A 20432-nucleotide genomic window follows, 5' to 3' on the forward strand; every position below is an offset into this window, starting at 1 on the left:
AGCAAGATCATATGAATTCTGTTCATAAGAAAACAAAAGTTTTAGGGTGCTTGTGGTTGCTGTGCTCCACTCTGCTTCAGCACTGCTGTACACATACTATGCAGAAAGTATACTTTTTTTTTTACCCTTCATTATAACCTTTTTTACAGATCTAAGTTTATCACATGTTGTACCTTCTTAAACTAAGACAAAAAAACCACTGAAACCTCAAGTTTTGTTTCTAGTCCCATGTACCGGAGTACAGGAAGCCCAGGGTTTGGAGCCAAACAGGAAGCGGTGCTTTGCACAACACAATGAGCCGCGCAGCTTCACATACCCCTGCACCATGGATAATTAAGTAGCTTGCAGTAATTGAAAATATCCCTGCTTCTTTCACAGTAAGTACCTTGTATTACTGGTTGATGTATTGTAGCTACTGACACATGACAGAATAATTTGTCTTTTATTCACCTCCAACACTGAATTATTGGAAGTTAGAGTTGTCTGTGGCCTAGAGGGAGACATTGTGCCAGAGTTTCATTTGCTGTTATTGAAGGCAAGAGGTTTATAAAAGTTAATGAAATACAGCTAGCAAAGAGACTGTAGAGGGTCTGAAACACAGAAGCAGCAGCATACAGATGCCGACTGTTATTACACAGGGCAGCAAAAAAGCACCAATCTTTCCAAGCTATGATACCATAGAAAATATTTAACATTTTCATTGAAACTACTACTTTCCTATCATTTGACTAACTGCAATAGCTGTTAAAATATATTAAAAAGAAAAAAAAAAAGAGGATATTTAAGTCATGTATAGCAATCTTCTGGAACAGACACTGAAATGAAGACAACAGACCAAAGTTATTCAGTATTTTCATGCCTTAAGAGACTGTCTCAAGCAGTCCACAACTACAATTAGCATGCTGCAAAATTCTCAGATAAAGATGTGACCTGCACCATCCAGCTTTTAGGGAGATGGTCTTTACCTAAAGAGCCAGTGGCCTATGGAATCTGACTACAAAAAGTGCAAATAATTTCTGAAAAAAAAAGATTTTGAAAGTTAAAGATTTAATCTTATGTGAGGCATACAAAATCATATAATCCTAGTGTAAAATGAAAAGCATTTTGACAGAAAAAAAATTAACATTAGAGCTCTTGTAACAATTGAGCCATCACTAAAGGACTTAACACCTGTTTACATGGCTTCTTTGCGGGGTTTTAAAATAAATCTCACTAATACTTTGAGAAAAATCATGATGTTATTTGCTTTCTGGGATATAGGAAGAGATTAAAATGTCAAGAAAAGTATCAGGTTTTCTAAGATGCACTATTTACTGATAATGGCCAAATAACTTTCCCTCATTTACTAAGGAAAAGGATTCTGTATCAAAATATCCATTGATATCTGCATAAGCAAGTCTGACGAACTTTTTTTTTTTTAAAAGCAGAAACATTTTCCACAGTATAATTTCAGGAATTGTTCACACTTTTTTCTTTTAAATGAAACAAAGGAAAAAACATTGACCTTGAGTGTCCCTTTTATTACAGCAGATCCTTTAGCTTTGTCATAAACCTCCAACGTTAGTAGTGCTCTGGAACCAAATTATACTGTACACTGCAGCCAGTGTTGTTCTGTCTGCTGAACCATTTTCTGAGAAATACGAGATCTTCTGGAAAGATCAGGCTGGATCCAAAATGGTTTCTCAATGGCTTTCCTATAAAAACCTTAACCCTGTCTCTATAATATAGAAGCTGCTGCATGCACAACTAGGCAGTTACTGAGGCTGCCAGGAAAGATCCTTTCCTATAGTGCACAACACTAAACTACTTTCTGCTTCACCAGCACTCTTATCTCCGTAAGCCTTCCTCATGCTCTTACCTCTTCTACGCTACATAGCAGAGGTACTGCTGGACCACTGCTTAACCTCTTTTCCATCCCCTGCAGACAGGGAAACTCATCTTCTAGCACACAGGGAAGCTGAAATTTACAGAAACTCTTGCTCTGCTTTCCTGATCATCTCAGTGAAAGAGAAAAATGAATAAATTGAAACAGAAGCATGGAAATACAGGGGTCAGGTGTAAGTAGAGAAGAAAAGCATCCCTGATCAGAGGCCAAAGGGGACAACAAAAGAATAACTGTTAGAAACAACTAACAGAAGGTGAGAAGAAGGGAAAGCATGCACGTTTAAGGGGAAGAGGCTGAGCAGCACTGCAGGTAAAGCCTTCCTGTTGCTTTTGATTTCTGTTCAGTTATGAGCAAAGCTTCTGCACAGTTAAAATTAGATCCCTCAAACTACTATAAAATAAAGTCCTACCCACATAACCCCTTGAACTCCTCATTCATCCTTTGGTGACCTCTTAATTCAACTGCAGTCAGGTACTACCATTACATTATCATCCAGTCAAAAATCCTTGACTCTAGTTCTCTGCCTTTGTAACCAGTACCAAGTTTGATACTTTAAAATGTAGTTAAGGCTCTGCTTCAATCTTCAGTTTTTCTTCAGTACCAACAGCAGCAAGATATCAAGCATTATGGGTTTTAAATTGAGGGCTACTGTATGTCATAGTAGGCATATCCCTACTGTTTAACAAAAAAAAAAAAAAAAAAGGAGGCTGTTCCTCACCCAATAACATTAAGCCTTAACTCAGGATGAAAATTTTAATTGCAAAGAACTTCCAAGGCAAACTTTTTTATAACTTGCAAGATTTGTGACAAGTTAATAGTACATTAAGAGCAGACAGAAGTGAAAATCATTCTAATGATTTTTTTTTACTTGGGAGCAAATAAAATTTGAAGAATAACTTTACTTGGAACTTGATGCACTATGAACTATTTATTTTCATAGTTATGCTACATTGCAGTTTCCCTTCGTACATATCAGCTACTCTTTCCTCTGAGAAGATAATCTTATTCCCTCCAAGTGAAACAGACTTTTTTTTCCAGAATAAGCAGGATTGGATCCTTGCAATCATATCACCAAGAAGCAGAATTATATATTAAGCATCATTGTTAGAAACAGTTTTGTCAGTGTGTCAAATTATAGAAGACTAAATGCTATATAAATCCATGAAAATGATTGTGTTTAAACATTTTAATACTCTATATACTTCATTTTCACCGTATCAAAGAGCACCGTGTGCATATTCACCACAGGAGTAAGTGTTCTGCCTGAAGATACTTGCCAGTTCTGCACTAGTAGAGAAACATGCTCAGCGAGTCAAACAGGTTTCCAAAAAATGCTTCTCATTCAAGTTTAAAGCATTTTCTTTTTCTTTCTTGATCATTCTTTGGTCCTTTGACATACTATCTCTATAAACTATCAGCTTGTATACTGCTGTCTAATCTTGTTCAAGCATTTGAGTTTAGTTTTGGCAGCGTTTCAGGGGGCACTTTTTTTTGTTGTTTTTTTGGTGGGTGGGTGGTTTCCTTATTTTCCTTCTACCATCCCAGTTCTAGCTTATTTGTTCCAAGGTGTCTACATTATCCTTCCTCACATTTTCCCCATTTTTTTTCTATCTATGGAACCAGACTGTCTTCACATTTCAAATGCTACAATAGAACCTCTGAAATGATGGGAGACTCCTACACATTCCTTCGGCATGGAAGTTTTTGTACAATTGTACAGAATTTTGTTTGCCCTGAGTAATATATTCTTCAAAATTCTGTAGGTTAGAACACGATCAAAGCTGATGCGATACACAAAATATTTTCTCACTAAGCCAAGCACAAATAAAAGTTGAAATGCTTTTCACATTGGAAAAAAAAAAATGATAGTCTTCAACAAGCAAAACTCAACTTTCAGAACATTACCATGAAAAAAAAATCTTCCAGGATTCCCCCTGATCCCTTACCTTTATTTTCTCATTAGGAAACACACGTGTCTATAGCAGTCTGTTGATTTTTATTTTTTTTTTTTTTTTGGGGGGGGGTAAGGGGGAAGAGCCTTTAAAGAAGAATGACTTAAAATTTTAGAACCAGATAAACAAGCAAGTCCGAATTGAAACTCAGATCCTTAAAGTCTGGCGAGCCAGCATTTGTTTGTGAAGCAGAAGTAGGGTAATTTCCAAACAATAGAAAATGGTTCAGGTGCTTCTCACAAATGCCTGTGATCCATCTTTAGCCATGTATTTAAAGCATTTCATTTATTTATTGCAGAAAGACAGGACACAACTTTTCTGTTCTAAAAATCCCATAGGAAAACGTCATCATCCAGACACTACACACTGAACCAATAGCAGTTTCACAGCCTTGGACAAGGGATAAAGTTAATCCTATGTTCCTCATTTAATCTCATACTAAATGCTATACTGATGCGTAACTATGGACCTCAATAGCAAAACCAGAACACACCTTACAGGCAAAATAGGTGATAAAAACCCCAAAAGTGATGCTTTTATTTTATCACCCCAGACTCTGGGGCTCCAGTAGTTTGCCCATTTCCACCTCTTCTCCCTCCCCTTGAAGGGTGCTGTTTACCTCCAAGAGAAATGTTACATTTATCATCACTGTACACAATGATGGAAGTGCAAGTGTTATAGGCTGGAGCACTTGCTACTATCCGTGGCTAATACTGACTGACACTTCTCAGTGCTTGCTGTTGATGATAGTTTTGCAAAAGCTAAACTGGTTGGAGTGTAATAGCCCATGCTCAACAAGCGCCTCAGGACAGTATTTCAGCTGGAAGTCCCAGCTAGAACAGCCTGTCATTTTCAAGAAAGATTACATTATTTTCTCTTCACCTTCTTTCCTTTTCTCCCCCACCCTAGAAGCCTTTGTTTTGTCCATGCTGAAATATACCTATTTTTATTCAGCTATCATCAGACTTCCATACACATGCACAAGGGATTGGAGTTTGGTGGTGTATAGCAAATGTCACCTGGCTATCTATTAATATGTCCAGAAGCATTCACCTACATTCAGAAAAACCAAGAAATGTTTTTGGTTTGTTTGAGTAAAAGCTTTAAGTTACTTCCACTCATTTCCCAAAGCACTAAGCTTTATTTAAAAAAAAAAAAAAAAAAGTCCTGTGCACTGGACATACAACATCAAGGTTAATCAACATTATTTGCAATCGATTCTCCTATAGAAAAGAGGGAGGGTCTTCTTGAAAAAGCAAGTGCATATGATCAGCATCATCAGGCAGAGCTGCATTTAAATTGCACACGTAACATGCTAGTTGATACCTCCCAGCTAGATACGAGTATCAATGTTTCAAAGAGGTGAGCAATCTAGTTCACCTATAGTTCAACATCTGTGCAACTGACTTTACGAGCCCTGAAAAAAATTCAATGTGTGGAATGCAATCCAAGTAATGCTGCAAAGCAATGGATGTTCACAGCTCACTGCTGCTCTTTTCTCTCATTTCTTCTTTCTCTCATTATTTCCCTCACCCTTTCCCTGCCCTCACACCTCCACTCATTTCACCTCCCCACGCTGTAACCAAGTACAGGAAAAGCCACACCTGTTAATTCTGGACTAGGAATATGGTGACTCAATATACAGCCTCACTGTCTCTCTCTTCCCATTTTTGGAAAAGCAGAGGAAACAATATTTTTTAAAAGCATAGGAAGTCAAGACAAAGTGTGGAACTGCTTTGAAACCAAAAGTTCTCTTGCTACATTTGACTAAAATTTTACAGGATAGAACATAGCTCAAGGTAAAACAAATTACAAAATGCTCCCCCCCCCCCGCCCCCGGAGCAGGCAGATAGCTCACATTTTAACTTGTAACTTAGAGCCAGAGAGTTCAGTCTAGATGAGTAACTGAGAATAAACTTGAAAAATTAGAATAATCCCTTTCCAGTTTCTTTAGAAATTTCACATGCTTGTTTCTTACTGTGGAGATAGGTTCTTTTCCTAGTTCACGCTGAAGTTTGGGAATACAGCAAGAGTAGGAAGATAAAACCTCACTAATCAGAGCTACCTAAAAAAAAAAAGCAAAATCAGGAATTAATTTGTTGTTTGGAACAAAGTATAGGCAAGGTCTCTGAAGGTAAAGAAATTGAGATCTAGGTCAGAAATCAAACATCCAGCAACACTGTTTTCTTGGCTGGACTTCTGTTCGGCTTGTACACAGTCTGTGTAGAAGTTCCCTCACTGCACTGGTTTTTGAATGCTTTCACATCTACTCTCGGAAGCACACACTAGCCTTGTAAAGAAAAAAAGCTTTTCTGCAGTCTACTCCTGCATTAATTATCGGAAAGGTTTCTGGTTTTCATTAAGCTTTCTCAGAGCAACTGAATGGACAGTTCCTGAAGAATGTAATTAAGGAAAAAAAACCCAACAACAACTAACATTTAATATTCCACCAAAAATTAAGTGCTAAATTTCTCATTTGTGACATACATTTGTCTGATGTCCAACAAAACACAGCACAAGATAAGAGTTTTTAGAAGGAAGGCTAAAACCAATGTTTTGGTTTTTTCTTCTTTGATGATTTTAAAAATCCCATGCATACACCATAGGCTTACAGTTATCTTTAAGAACTCTTCCTATGGCTATGCATTTGTGCCTTGAACAGCTTTCATTCATAATATAGTGCAGCCAGCCTTACTAGAAACTATGTTACCTCTTACCTAACTGACAACAAACAAGATGCCAGGCTGCCCTTAAAATTAAAGCAGGCTCATACCTTCATTTGATAAAAAGCTGGCAGGTGACCTCACCTGAGACTCAACAGCACAGGAGTTAGCTACTGTCCTGAGGAAAAGACAACCAGATTTACCCCTGCTAAGGATTCTGACTATGGCTACATTAGCTAGGAACAGTTCTGCAGGAAAAAATAAAATAGATTATGTTCAAGGTCCAGTGGCTATACTATACATATTTTAGATTGCTTAATATGAATTTACCCTAGCATTACTCCAGCCTTTCTGTAGGCACAATAAACTGGAGGAGTCCAGTTTGTACATTACAATCCAATTTACACAAGGAACACATTTAGAACAACCTCTAGGAAGCAGGGGTCCTCAAACTACGGCCCGCGGGCCGCATACAGCCCCCCCCAGGGTCCTCAATCCAGCCCCCGGTATTTACAGACACACACATACCCCCCGCCGGGGGTTGGGGTGGGGTGGGGGGGGACCAAGCAGCCGCAGATGGCTGCCTGCCACTTAATCCACGTGCCGGCCCCCTGGTTAAAAAGTTTGAGGACCCCTGAAGTTTTAAATCCTTGTTTACTGCAAGCACTGGAACAGGTACATCATCTGTTTAATCAGACTAACAAGTCCTTAAATATTTTCCTCCCAGCCCTTCTGCATCAGCCAAATAATCTGAAAGGGAAGTTCATGATTCCCTTCTGGAAGGGTTTCCCTTATGGGACACTGAGGATTCCTTCAGCTCTGAAGTGGATAAAAGGGTGGAAGGCGGAAGAGCTGCACCACATAGTCCTTCAGCTTTAGCACACAAGAATAAACTTGCTTGTTTGCCTGCCTCCGTGATCCGCAGCTAGGGCATCTAAAGCTGGCCAGAACAAAGGAAAAAAATCACATCAGTGACTAAAAAATACCTTCTGACTCTCTGCGTGGTATACTAGGCCAAATGCTGCCTCTTCCAGGAGCACATCATATAGCCTCACTCTTTCAATTTGAAGTGCAGTATTTACTAGTATCTAAAGTACTAGTATCTTTGTTATTAGATCATTTAAGCAAAGGTACTGACACCAGCCTAGGACTATCAGACAACACACTGCATCCTTTCACAACATGTAAAATACATTTTTAAATGTCTAAGATGCAGGAAAAATGAAGTGTTTGTCCTTTAATATTTTATTATTTGCTGTTGTGGTATTTTAAAAAAATCCAAAAAAAAGGATTTATTGAGCAAACTTTAATGTAAATGAGGAACTTACAGCACCAACATCTGAGAACAGCTGAGGTTGCAGACAGAACACACTATCCCACCACTGAGCAGAATTTGCTTCCTGAAGACGAAACAACTCAAAGGAAAAAGATTTAGCAAGCATGCTTGGAAAAGATTATTTTGGAAGAAACATAAGCTTCTACCAACCCCCACTAACAGGGCTGCAAAGTAGTCCATACACATTTACAGAAAAGTCACAAAGTGTTCTCCTTTACACTTTTAATTAAGTGCTACACCTAGCTTAATTGAAAGTGAGTCTTCTACACTATATTGGACATAAAATTTTCTGTTACTATAGCTTTTAGATTGCATGTCATGGAAGAGAACTCTCGATAGACATTCTGTATGGCACTGTGTGCATTTACTTTTTATATCAAGCTATTGACAAACACCCATGCATGAGTTTCTAGCCAAATTCACAAGCTGACAATGAAGCGTACCTCCCTGCACAATAGAAAAAAATCATAATTTTCTGTTCCACTGGGGCAATTAAGGAAAATCTTTAGGTTTAACCTTATTTAAGATAGGAAACACTCAGTTATATGATATGCCTTTTTCTGTTACAGGTATTGTGTAGGCAACATGGTCCAAGAGCTGTCTGTTCCCTTCAGTAGATTATTTCCTTTACAAAGGAAAACAGACTACTGCAGTCTACTGTAACCATCATCCTCTGACCAGGGGAAGGATGGGAGGGGTCAGAAGGAGACAGGAAAGTTTTTTTCTAGCAGCTTTCCCAGGCAGGGATTTGGAACATTTTATCACCACGCATAATTGGTTCAGTTCAGTCAATACTTTATATTCCCACTCTCAAAATTGTATCCAAAAGGGAGAAATATGTTTTCTTTAGATAAAGATTCATTTTGCTATATCAAACCCAAGGCCTCGTCCCAACTGCACATAGATCTAACACTGAACACAAAGTGGGGTTTGTAATAGCATCTGACCATAGGGGAACCAAGCTGCTTTCAACGAGACCTGTTAAATTTGACATGCTGTGAGCCTGAGCAGCCCAAATCTTGAAGGGTCCTTCCCAACATCTTTTGAACTGATTTACAATTCTGACTTGAATATTCCCTGACATGTATTTACAAAGAAGGTAGTAAGCCTTTGTGGGATGTGAAATGGCATTACACAACCCAGGGCCCAAACATTTCAAGGCTCCAAGATGTCCTTTTATGTCTGCTGACATAAAAGGAAGTTTCTTCTACTAAAAGCTTTAAAAGCTTGCTGTAAATTCTTGTGTTAATTCCTTCTCTCCCCCTGCCCCCAATACACACTTCAGTGACTCAGCCTGCTACAGTTACATTATACTTCAAATATTGTATCAACAACCTTTTTTTTTTTTAAAGAAAAATCTTTTCACAGCCACCATACAAAATATGAGTTCCTCACTACCAATATCAAAATCTCACTTTGTCTATGCTTACAGAGCTAGATTTAATTTTCTTTTTTCCTCATTGTTTGTAGTTATGGCATTTGACCTAATTCTTATCACATAGGCTTGAAGCAACATTAAAAAAAAAAGTTTTCTTAAGCAGACATTTGTATGCCAGTTTACAGAAAACACACAGCCTCCCACAAGTAACTTACAAATACTGGCCTTAATTAAAGATATATATGTACCTAAGAGGAAGGGACAGGTAAAAAGTAGATATGATGTTACTCAATTGAGATAGATGTGATTTGTTGGTTTTACGCTGGTAAAACAAACACGCATTTTATACAGCTATATATATGCCAGCTACAAAAGTATTCAAGGCAGCCCAAAGCTGCTTCAGAATTATCTAAAATAGTGATAAGAGCTTAAAAGCAACATGTCCAAGAGGTCAATAGTTATTTAACATCATGAGCCTTATCCTTTCTCAAGAACATTTCTGTTTAAGTGTCGAAGTCTCTCTAAGAAAGTATCTGACTAACTGCAAGTTCAGTGTCATCTCAGTTCCCATCACGTAATGAAGAAACCAGGATAAGGGAATTCTTGAAGTAGCCCATAGTGCTGTATGCCTGGGGCTCATGCCTAGCAGAGAAGGTCAGCCTGTGAATGTATGGGGCTGCTTTTATTTTAGGTTCATCCGAAAGACCTGGCTAGCATTCCTCAGCATTTCATTGCTTGCCTTCAGAGCAGCCCAAGCACTCCAGTATTGAAGTTTGAAGATGCCAAACCCAGCTTGGGCAGATGCACCAGGATATTACATAGCACTGCAGACAGACAGAAAAAGTTCTTTCAGTCACTTTCTTCATACACATTTAATACACATACTGAGTATCTACTCCAGGGACCACAGGTATATCAGAAAAAAAAAAAAAAAAAGATGGCAGGCTGCTCCTTTACTGGAAGATATACAAGACATCTGTGTTAACTGGGAGGCAGAGAGAGAACCAACTAGACTGTTCAAACATGCAAATTAATGTCATCCTCCCAGTAATTTTATACCTCATACATGGATAGCTACATTTCTGACATAGCCATGTGTTGTTAAGAGACATGTATAACTGAGAAAGGAAAAGCCCACAGCTTCAGCAGAAACCAAAAAAATTCCTTCTTTGGTCCATAGGGAAGGTAACAACACCACAGAAAAGCAAAAACATACCAACACAGACATGTCCAAGGGACCCTGACTTGCTCTCCCCACCGCCTAAGAGGCCTGGTAGATCTGAAAGCCCCTGCACTGCAGGGGCTCCAGCACCCACAGCAAAAAAGCAATCATTGCAACCTGTTGTGGTTTAAACCCAGCCAGTAATTAAGTACCACACAGCCATCTACTCGCTCCCCCCTCACCCACAGATATAGGGAGGAGAATCAGAATGGAATGTAAAACTCAAGGGTTGAGATAAGAACAAATTAATAATTGCGATAAAATAAAAATGAAAGAACAATAATAACAACAATAACAGTTATAATGAAAAGGAGGGAGTGGGGGGAAGGAACAAAATCCAAAGGGAATGGAGGAAAGAAAACAAGTGATGCACAAAACAACTGCTCACCACCCACTGATCGATGCCCAGCCAGTCCCCAAGCAATGTTCAGCAGGCCCCAGCCAAGCCCCCCCAGTTTATATGTTGAGTATGACATTCCATGGTACAGAATACCTCCTTGGCTAGTTCAGGCCAGCTGATCTGGCTGTGTCCCCTCCCAATTTCTTGTGCCCCTCCAGCCTTCTTGCTGGCAAGGCCTGAGCAACTGAAAAGTCCTTGACATAGTATAAACATCACCCAGCAACAACTAAAAATAGTGTTTATCAACACCGTTTTCACACCAGAGCCAAAACACAGCACCACACCAGCTACTAAGAAGAAAATTAACTCTAGCCCATCCAGAACCAGGACACAACCCCATAGCAATCTATAACACCACCTTTCATAAAAATTAACAAAACTCATCTATCAGGTCAATAAACCACACGTACCTTCAGCATTTTCAACGATCCTGTTCCTCTTTGCCTCTCCTCTATCAACACCCACCTAACTTTCCCTACAGAAAGCTATTCCCGGCTACCCCTAGTCTTTTTGTAACTCCCACCCCTAATTGCCTGATCTCCCACAGCTGGGGCAGGTAATCAGGCTCCTCTGCTGCTCCTGCCCAGATTGGTGCTGCTCCTCCTTGTTATAGAGAGGGCAGAACAAAACCACTGTGACGAGAGCTGTATTATTTGCGTTTCAGCAGTATCTTAAAGCTCTCTACTTCCAAAATGACTTGATTTGGAACACTCAATGTGCCAAGTCTTCTGCAAGTGCATAGTACCTTCAAAACATGTTTCATGCTGATAAACACTGCACCATGCCCATCCTTTAAGACTGTTTTGGAGGGAGTAACAGCCCTGGTGCTGAATGCTGATGGCGCTGTGAGGATCACCAGCACTGAGTTCATTCAGCTGGTCTGTACACAACAGGGACCATCTTTGATGGGGTTTGTCCAGAGCCCAGCAATCAGCCTGTCCTGTCTGTGCAGCTCAGGGTACATGACTCTACCACAAAGCATGACTTGCACCAGTAGAATACTCCAATAAAATATTAACAGGAATGACATAGTAGATTTAAAATGCTTCTTAAACTATCCTCTATTTGAGGACCTGCATCTAAATGTTTGTGTCATCAGGGCATATTACTCTCTCTGTGAGCAAGTATAACTCCTACAAAACTGAGACTATGCTTCATGGTATCACACCGACACAATCATTGACCATCCATCAGCATCAAAAGACTCAAGAGATCAAAACAGAACACAAATATAAGAAATTTCTAGCTATTAGGAAAGAATAAACATCCCAGAGACAATCGCTCCACCACCCTCTGTCCTTCTGCAAGAGTTCACTTGAAATGTAGTGCAAAGTCACATAACAGTTTTTCTAAGTGACTTGTAATTTTCATCTGTGGTAAAAACACAGAGACATACTTTAGACTAAAGTAGGAAAAAAAGGAAGGGTCAGAAAGGTGCTCAGATGACTCTCCCAAAAATGGACTAGCAGTGCAGAAATGTTTTTTATCAGTCTCAGAAGTTAAAAACAGTATCATAGAATCACTTAGGTTGGAAAAGACCCTTAAGAGCATTGACTCCAACTGTAAACCTAACACTGCCAAATCCACCACTAAACCATGCCCCTAAGCACCACATCTATGCATCTTTTAAATACCTCCAGGGATGGTAACTCAACCACCTCGCTGGGCAGCCTGTTCCAATGCTTGACCACTCTTTAAGTAAATAAATTTTTCCTAATACCCAATCCAAACCTCCCCTGGTGCTACTTAAGCCCATTACCTCTTGTCCTATAGCTGGTTACTTGGGAGAAGAGACCGACAGTCACCTCGCTACAGCTTCCTTTCAGGTAGTTGAAGAGAGTGATAAGGTCTCCCCTGAGCATCCTCTTCAAGCTAAACAACTCCAGTTCCCTCAGCTGCTCCTCATGGGGCTTGTACTCCTGACCTTTCACCAGCTTTGCTGCCCTTCTTTGGATGCACGCCAACACCTCAATGTCTTTCTTGTGAGGGACCCAAAACTGAACCCAGGATTCAAGGTGCAGACTCACCAGTGCCGAGTACAGGGGATGATCACTGCCCCTGTCCTGCTGGCCACACTATTTCTGACACAAGCCAGGATTCTGTTGGCCACCTTGGCCATCTGGGCACACTGCTGGCTCATATTCAGCTGGCTGTCAACCACTATTTCAACAGCCCTTGCATCATTGCTGCTGCATGGATCTCCATCCCCTGCTTCCACTGAGATGGCTAGGGTGCTGCATGCATTAGTTCAGGGACACTTCAAATGTGCTCCAGTGTACTCAGCATACTGTGGATGCTAGCATACCATCCCTCAAACATCAGCATGTCACCCCCAGACTTACCTCTAGCGAGCCTGGTTTTATCCTTTTCCTCCTTCAAATCTAGTTTAAAGCTCTTCAAATAAGCCTGGCTAAATCCTGCGCAAAGATCCTTCCCTCCCTTTGAGGCAGGTGTACCTCATCTATCACCAGCAGCCCTGGTGCCATGTCAACTGACCCGTGATCAAAGTCCCAAAATTTTGCTGGTGATACCAGTCACTGAGACAGTTATTGATCTGCCAGCTCTTCCCTCATCATTCCCTGCAACTGGAAGGACAGAGAACACTGCTTGCACTCTTGCTTGATTCCTTAACCAGCCATCCTATGGCCCTGAAGTCTCTTTTGATTGCCCTTGGACTTCTTATTGCCACTTCATCACTGCCTACATGAAGAAGCAATAACAGATGATAATGCAAGAGTTGTTCCAGAGTAGGCTATTTCCTCATCACAGCTTTAACACAGGCCCCAGAGAGGCAGCAGACTCCGCTAAGGGTGTCTGGTCAGCATATCGGATCTTCTGTTCCCCTCAGCCAGTCCCCTATGACAATAACTTCCCCCCCACACCTTTTTTCTTTCCTCTTTATGGAAGCAGTTTTGACACAGGGCATAGGCCAACTTCACCTTGGCGACACCTCCAACACAGATGAACCACAGTCCTGCTCACTGCTTGGTTCTGCTTGCGGAACTTTGCAGCTACCACACATGGGCAGTCAAAGAGGGACGTGCCTGCCGTGCCAGGCGGGAACTCACCACCATAGCCCCCCAACCCGTAAGGCGCTTCGTTCTGCTGGGTAGAGAGAGGACAGGGGATCCTCCAGGTCACACGTCCTGTCAGGGCTGTGGCAGAGAAAACAGGCTGCGCTCCCAAAAATATCTCTCTCACACTCCCTGATACTCCTCAACAGACCGTCCTCCTCAGAGCTCTCCTCCCCTCAGAGCTCCTGTCCCCGGGGGCGCTCCGACAGGTGTGCTCACCGCCGCGGCAGACCACGGCCTGGGCGGCTTCCCCCAAGCGCAGAGCGCCGGCAGGCCCCCCGCCGCGGGGATACCGCAGCCCCCTACGCCGCCAGCGCTGCAGAGCCCTGCCCGCCCCACCGCCCAGCCGCTCGCTCGCCCCTGCGGCGTCTTTTCCCGCCCAGTGGCGCGCGGCTCCCGGCCCCGCCCCGCTCTCCTCTGGCGCTGTGGCGGCGCCGCGGGTCCCCCGCTCCCCTCAGGCGTCCTCTCAGAGCACGCCTTCCCGCTCGGTTTTAAAATGTTACAGAGCTAAAAAGGACAACGACATGCTAAAAAAAAAGCAACATGGCGACACGTCAAAAACTCATGAGAGTTCAGTTGGAAAGGAAAACAATTGTAAACCAGGAACAACAGCAGTGGTAGGGGCCCTGACTAACGCGGGGGAAGGGGCGGGGGGGACGGGGGTGGGGTGGGGTGGGGGTGGGTGACACGAACACGAGGCTGTTTATCTCTTATCTCGTTTTCTGATCCCTGAATCAAAATCCTGGTCACCTGTACCTGATTTTATTGTATGTAATCTTGGCTATCTACACCCGACTCTTAGTATGCTGCTTATTCTGAAGAGCAGTATCAGAATTCACATTTACTGTTGTCCTCAGAAGACTGAAGTGACTTTTTTTACCTAACTTTTTCACTGGTACCTAAATCTGAAATGTTTTATTCTAGAAACATCATTTTCAAAGTTGTGCTGAATTTTTTTGTAGGTAAGTTCACCATCACTCCTAAAACTTTTTCATAGCTCCTCGCCAACACCCACCTTCTGAAAACCAGGCATTTCTGTATTGCCTTCATTGGTCATGCTAACCCTCGGTCTTGAATTTCTCAGAGTACTCTGATACCTGACTTTGCTCAGTCGCCTACATTCCAGATGTCACAAGCATCATTGTGGACTTGTGCAAAGGCACCAAACTGAGCAAAATTTGAGAGCAGGATTGATTTTGAAAAATTACCCAATTTATTACCCAAGCCCGTCATCTCAAGCTGAGGTATCGGGTTTGCCAGAAATGTGCCCCATGCCAGCCCACAGTTTCCTTTTACTGATGATAATGGCCATATTTTTTTCTGTGACTTCCCTTGTATCTGGAATATTTATAAATTTGCCCTATCTGGAATACCACTTTTTTTCCAAGCCTTCCACCTTTGTCAATTATCTGGTGTGTTGAGCATGCTGCCACTGGCTGAGTCTTTGAGATCTTAATTGTATATCATAGGCAATATCTCCATTCAGGCTGTTTCAGCCTTATTCAATCCCAATATATTTAAAATCGTATTTCCTGGATTGTTACGTCATTAAGAATAAAAATATTTTGAATCTTACTACCTGTAACTTTGCTTAATAACCTGGAGATAACAGTTGTCTCTAATTAAAGCATGGTAAGTGGTAACTGATTGCAAAAGGACTGATAATCCACTCTAAGAAAAATGGGAAGTCTTCATGCAGCAAGAAATCTCATAGCTTTAACAAAAAGATTGCAGGACTTAATAGTGTTTTGCACCCTGCAAAATGTGGGATGTTTTGCCCTCTGTGTTTTGCGGTGCTTTGCACATGGAGGAAAAGCAAAATTATTAGCTGTTTCCATAAGATCTGTCTTAAAAATCGGTAATAGAAAGACCAAACAGGATTAAATAGGCCAAAATAAACCCAAGAGAACTGTTATGTGAAGGTGAGAAAAATTAGACCCGATTTTGAAGGAAAGGTTTACCAAACTTTCAATCAATGCTTTTCACAGCAATTACTAGCGTAGTTTTTTATCAACATTTTTAAGATTAGTTTTCCTTAAAAGGACCATCCCACCTCTCTGGAGATAAAGACGATGGGATTAAGAATAAATCCACTACTGTGAATAATGCATCATATGATGAGTTACATTGGTTGAGTCTGAGTAACCTCTCTGTTACAGGTAAATTTAGCACAGGAAATACTGCCTACTCACTTTGCAGAATGAAGTTCAGTTACATTAAATTTAATGTGTTACAGCAGAAGACATCAGGCAAGGCTTTCCCAGCAAAACATGAAAAAGAAGATTGTCAGTTATGAATGTTTCACATAAGTTAATTGTAGCATTAAGAACCAGACTTTTGTCAGTATGATGTACAATAGCTAGATTTCAGCCTGCACCACATTGGGTTTTCATACATGCAAGGAAACAATCCATTAGTCATCTCCCAGTAGGCCTCTTGCTTATTCCTGGTATTTTTTAACAGCATATTTCTAAGTATAGTTTTTTCTCAGCCTTTGGAACATCAAATTTGCAAGCAAAGCAGGAGTTTAGGGGTTAAAAATAACTGGAGGAAAAAGTACACTCACTGTAATTGTTTAAGGTGAAACACATCCACATTTATCATATGTTAGTGCTGAAACATTATTTAGGTGTCATTACATATTTTATAATAGATAAATTTATAATTTATGCCTCTATATAAAACTATTTTTATATATAGATTTATAATGCATAATCTATAATTATACGATCAATTTTTAGCTTCTGAAAGGAAGATTTCATTTACAGTATTGCTAGGTACCTTTGAAATTTGAAAATTAGCCTGATGTATTTTGACTCAAATTATTTACAGTATTAATAGCTGGCGGCATGTATCTCCCATTATATGAAATATAAGGAAGAACCTAGCACACATGAAAGTGATTTTAATTCATGCAAGTCTGTAAGTCTTAGGAATGGGTTTAAGATTTTCTTCACCTAATTTTATATTGCTTCTTCCCCTTTTATTGTATTACTCTGCTCAGGGGGCCACAGTCCAATGAAAAGTGGTTCTGTTTTGTTCATGGCATTTCAGGCTTAGGGCCAAATGGAACTACACAGGTGTAAATAAAGAGTGGATTTTGTTCCCAACATCCCCTGTACATGACTTGAAGCTTAACTCAGAAGAGTAAGAAAAAAGTGGACTGAGTTCTTTCCTTATTTAATTCCCCAAGTGACTACTCTATTGTTTCATTACATTTATGTAATTGCAGAACCTGGGAAAAGACTTTAGTCCATTTGACTGCAGTTTGTGCTCTTAAATTTAGATCACTGACTTGTTAAATATGTCCTGTAGTTCCATGGCCAGGAACTGACTGACTGTTAGTCTATTTGACATTATAATTATTCCTGCCATTTAGTTTACAGCTTATACTTTGAACAAAGCACTTCAGAGAGATACCTGCTCAGAGACATTTTTGTTAACCAAGAAGTCTACAATATTACTGATATATGAACCAGCAATTAAGTTCTGACAATGTACGTTCTGGAAGCCATTGACTTCTCTTCAGCAGTGGCAGCAGAAGTATGCCAAGCTGTAAGTCCGTGGCACTCCAGAGCTGCAACCCACTTGCATGTTCCTGAAGACACTGAAGGTTTAGTATGAAGTTGCTTGATAAGATTGGCTCTTTCCTCAGGTTTCTCTCAGTCAAATAATGTGTCACATATTAATTTGCTTTAAGTGTGCAGCCTTTATAACAATACCCCTTTATCTTCATTTTCAACAAGTTTATGAAAAACAGCATAGAAATGGTCAGGGTTTTAATTTCATTGCAGTGTTCGTCAATACAGAGAACTCAGGCACATTGTTGTTGAACTCAGCATGAGATTTGACTTTTGACCCATAAAAAACTGTGTCAGAGTGGTAAATAGGACGCACAGCATAAATTGACTCCCTCTTGAACATCTGAGAACCTAGGGGACATCCTCTGCATAACAGATGCTCATAAAAGAGGAAGTCTTCTCCATAAGAGTATCACACCAAGTGGTATTTCTGCTGCTGAAGAGTTGGTGCTTTTAACTTTTTAATTGATGTTTTGCTCAGAGGTTTCCCATTCTGTGTCCTATGTCCTTTGTCATTCATCAATACTTTGGTGTATGACCTAACCATAAGATCCTGGAGAATATAAATCAGTCCTACAGGTCTTCCGCTATTCTGTCTTGCTAGTTTTCTAATGGGATCATGTCTTCTGGAGTTCTGAGTCCAGACAGGTACAAGAAACTTCAAGTAATTTCAAGCCAGAAACACTAAAATCTTCCAAGAAACCACTTGTTTGAGAATTTGCATCAATTGCTACTACCTAAGATAAGATAAAGAGGGGAAGAAAACATAAAAATACATGAGGATCCTTTTGCCTGAATGGATTGATTAGTAAATGTCCATTTATTTTTCCAAAGGAAAAAAAGGGTATCAGAAGAAACAGGCTTTTTTAGTTTTTGTCTCATAACTACATAGTGATTTTCAGTTTCAGAGAACTGCTACTGTTTTTATTGAAAAAAAAAAAAAAAAGTTTAAGACCCATCATTCTACATCTCTGAGCAATGTATCCTTGTGCCAGGTTCTGTCAAAACAAAAGAAGGAAAATACTCTTGTATTTTAGAATTTGCTCTTTAAACATAATTATGAGATAGCAGACTCTGAACCTGAGCTATAGAAGAAGCAGAAATGGCTTCAACAACACCCACTGCAGCAATTTTGCTCCGTGGGTATTAAAGTAGACAACATGAGAAAATGTTTAAAAGTTCAGGACTGAACTTTTCTTGCCAAAAGAAGTAATTTAACTGTGTGAGCAATTAATCACATTATCAAAACTGGATCTTAGTCTCTATAGTGGAAAAACACTATCAATGCATCCTTTACCTGATAGAACGCAGTTTGCTTTTTTAAATGTAAACTTCAGCCAGTCTCTATTGAACAGGTAGCTGGACTGCCTGGCATAAAAGCGTATTAACTGGCTGTAATGTAAGACATCTTCATCTTCATGCAAACTGTTAATATTTTATTTAGGCATGCACAGTGAGCAAATAAGTGTACTAATTCCTTTGCAGTCTTCTGATCTATACAGCAGCTGTGTGATTTGATTTGATTTGACTGCTGCCTCTGGTGACCTCCAATAAAAAATTGTTGCATTCACCACAAAGTGATTTATGATGGCAGGACTCTCTATTATATAAATAATTTCCAATGCATTAGTCAGAAATCCACTCTCTTACTTCATTAAACCAACAAATATAATCAATTTTTATCTGATTTACAGTTCTTTATGCAAGGAAAAAAGATTCTATCTTTATGCCAAATGGAGTTAAAATGTAGATCGTGTAATACGAAATGTCTCTGCCTCCGTGTGTAAGTGCCACTAATCAAAATCAGAGTCCTTGCTCAAGATTTTAGCCCTGATCAAACTCTGGGTTGTGCATTACAAGAATTAAATGCTGTACTTCTGGCAGTGTTCAGGGCCAGCCTGGATGGAGCTTGGAGCAGCCTCGTCTAGTGGAAGGTGTCCTTTTCCATAGCAGGGGGGGTGGAACAAGATGATCTTTAAAGTCCCTTCTAACCCAAACTGTTCTGTGATTCTATGATATTCCACTTAAGCGCTTACAGCTAGACATGCATATGTATGTTTTGATAAATAGGGCTGAGCATTAACACTGTGCCATTTTGTAGTTAAACAGCTACCTAGTATAATCACAATGGAAAACTAAAGGCACGGCTTAAATATGAGCATTGTACCAATGATGTTAGGAGAAAAGTCTTTACTAGCAATACATTAGTAACACACCTCTTATTTCAAAACATTCTGAAGCACTTTACTATCTGTCTGCACATGCCTGTGGATGCTGATATGTGCATGTTAAAAATATTATACACAGGAATCACTTCAATCATATCTGAAATGCACCCAGAGAATAACACATTTTCTGAAGTCATGTATCTTTTTTTATTTAAAAGGATAGATGTGCTACTGAACGTATGGCTCATTATTACAACACAGAGTCAATAAAAAGAGCTCTCATCCAACTACTGTGTGATCCATCGATAATTCTGCCAGAATCATTAGACACTACTTTGCCTGTAGTGTTTCTCTGGCCCATTTATTTGGATAATGATTTTGAAATAAAACTTGGTGGATGTGTGGGTGATATTTGGTCATTTTTTCAACATTGACCTTGTCCCCTTCTGTTTAAAGTGTGGGGAAAAATGCAGGTTTTAAAAATCTAAACCAGAAAATGAAACTATTCTATGTTGTCTGTGCCTGAGCGATTTATTTATTGAGATACTGCAAAGGGGTGAATAATTTTCTATATGTGTCCTCTTCCTTTGGCAGCTACACTTTACAAAGAAATGAGTGAAATCATCCAGGTTCATCAATGGAAGGGGGCACTTTTTTGAGGAGTAGCTTTGACATGGCAAAACTCACCATCTCCTGTACTTTGGATAGCTCTCAGTAACTGTGCACTGGCCAGGCTTATTTCAGGGAACTTCTTCTTTAGTATATTGGTTGCA

At 40.1% G+C, this 20432-nt stretch overlaps 1 protein-coding gene across 3 annotated transcripts in view; it reads left to right on the forward strand.

Moving 5' to 3' along the window:
- Positions 1 to 285: 285 nt before the first annotated feature.
- Positions 286 to 20432, forward strand: part of LOC102051855 (bifunctional heparan sulfate N-deacetylase/N-sulfotransferase 4) — a 160981-nt gene continuing 140834 nt past the window's right edge. For all 3 annotated transcript variants that reach the window (XM_027797549.2, XM_027797547.2, XM_005433759.3), the window contains exon 1: positions 286 to 377. The gene's annotated coding sequence lies outside the window, so the exon portion shown is untranslated. The remainder of the gene's footprint in view (positions 378 to 20432) is intronic.

Source organism: Falco cherrug, chromosome 1 (assembly GCF_023634085.1).
Source record: "Falco cherrug isolate bFalChe1 chromosome 1, bFalChe1.pri, whole genome shotgun sequence".
NCBI classification, from domain to species: Eukaryota; Metazoa; Chordata; class Aves; order Falconiformes; family Falconidae; genus Falco; species Falco cherrug.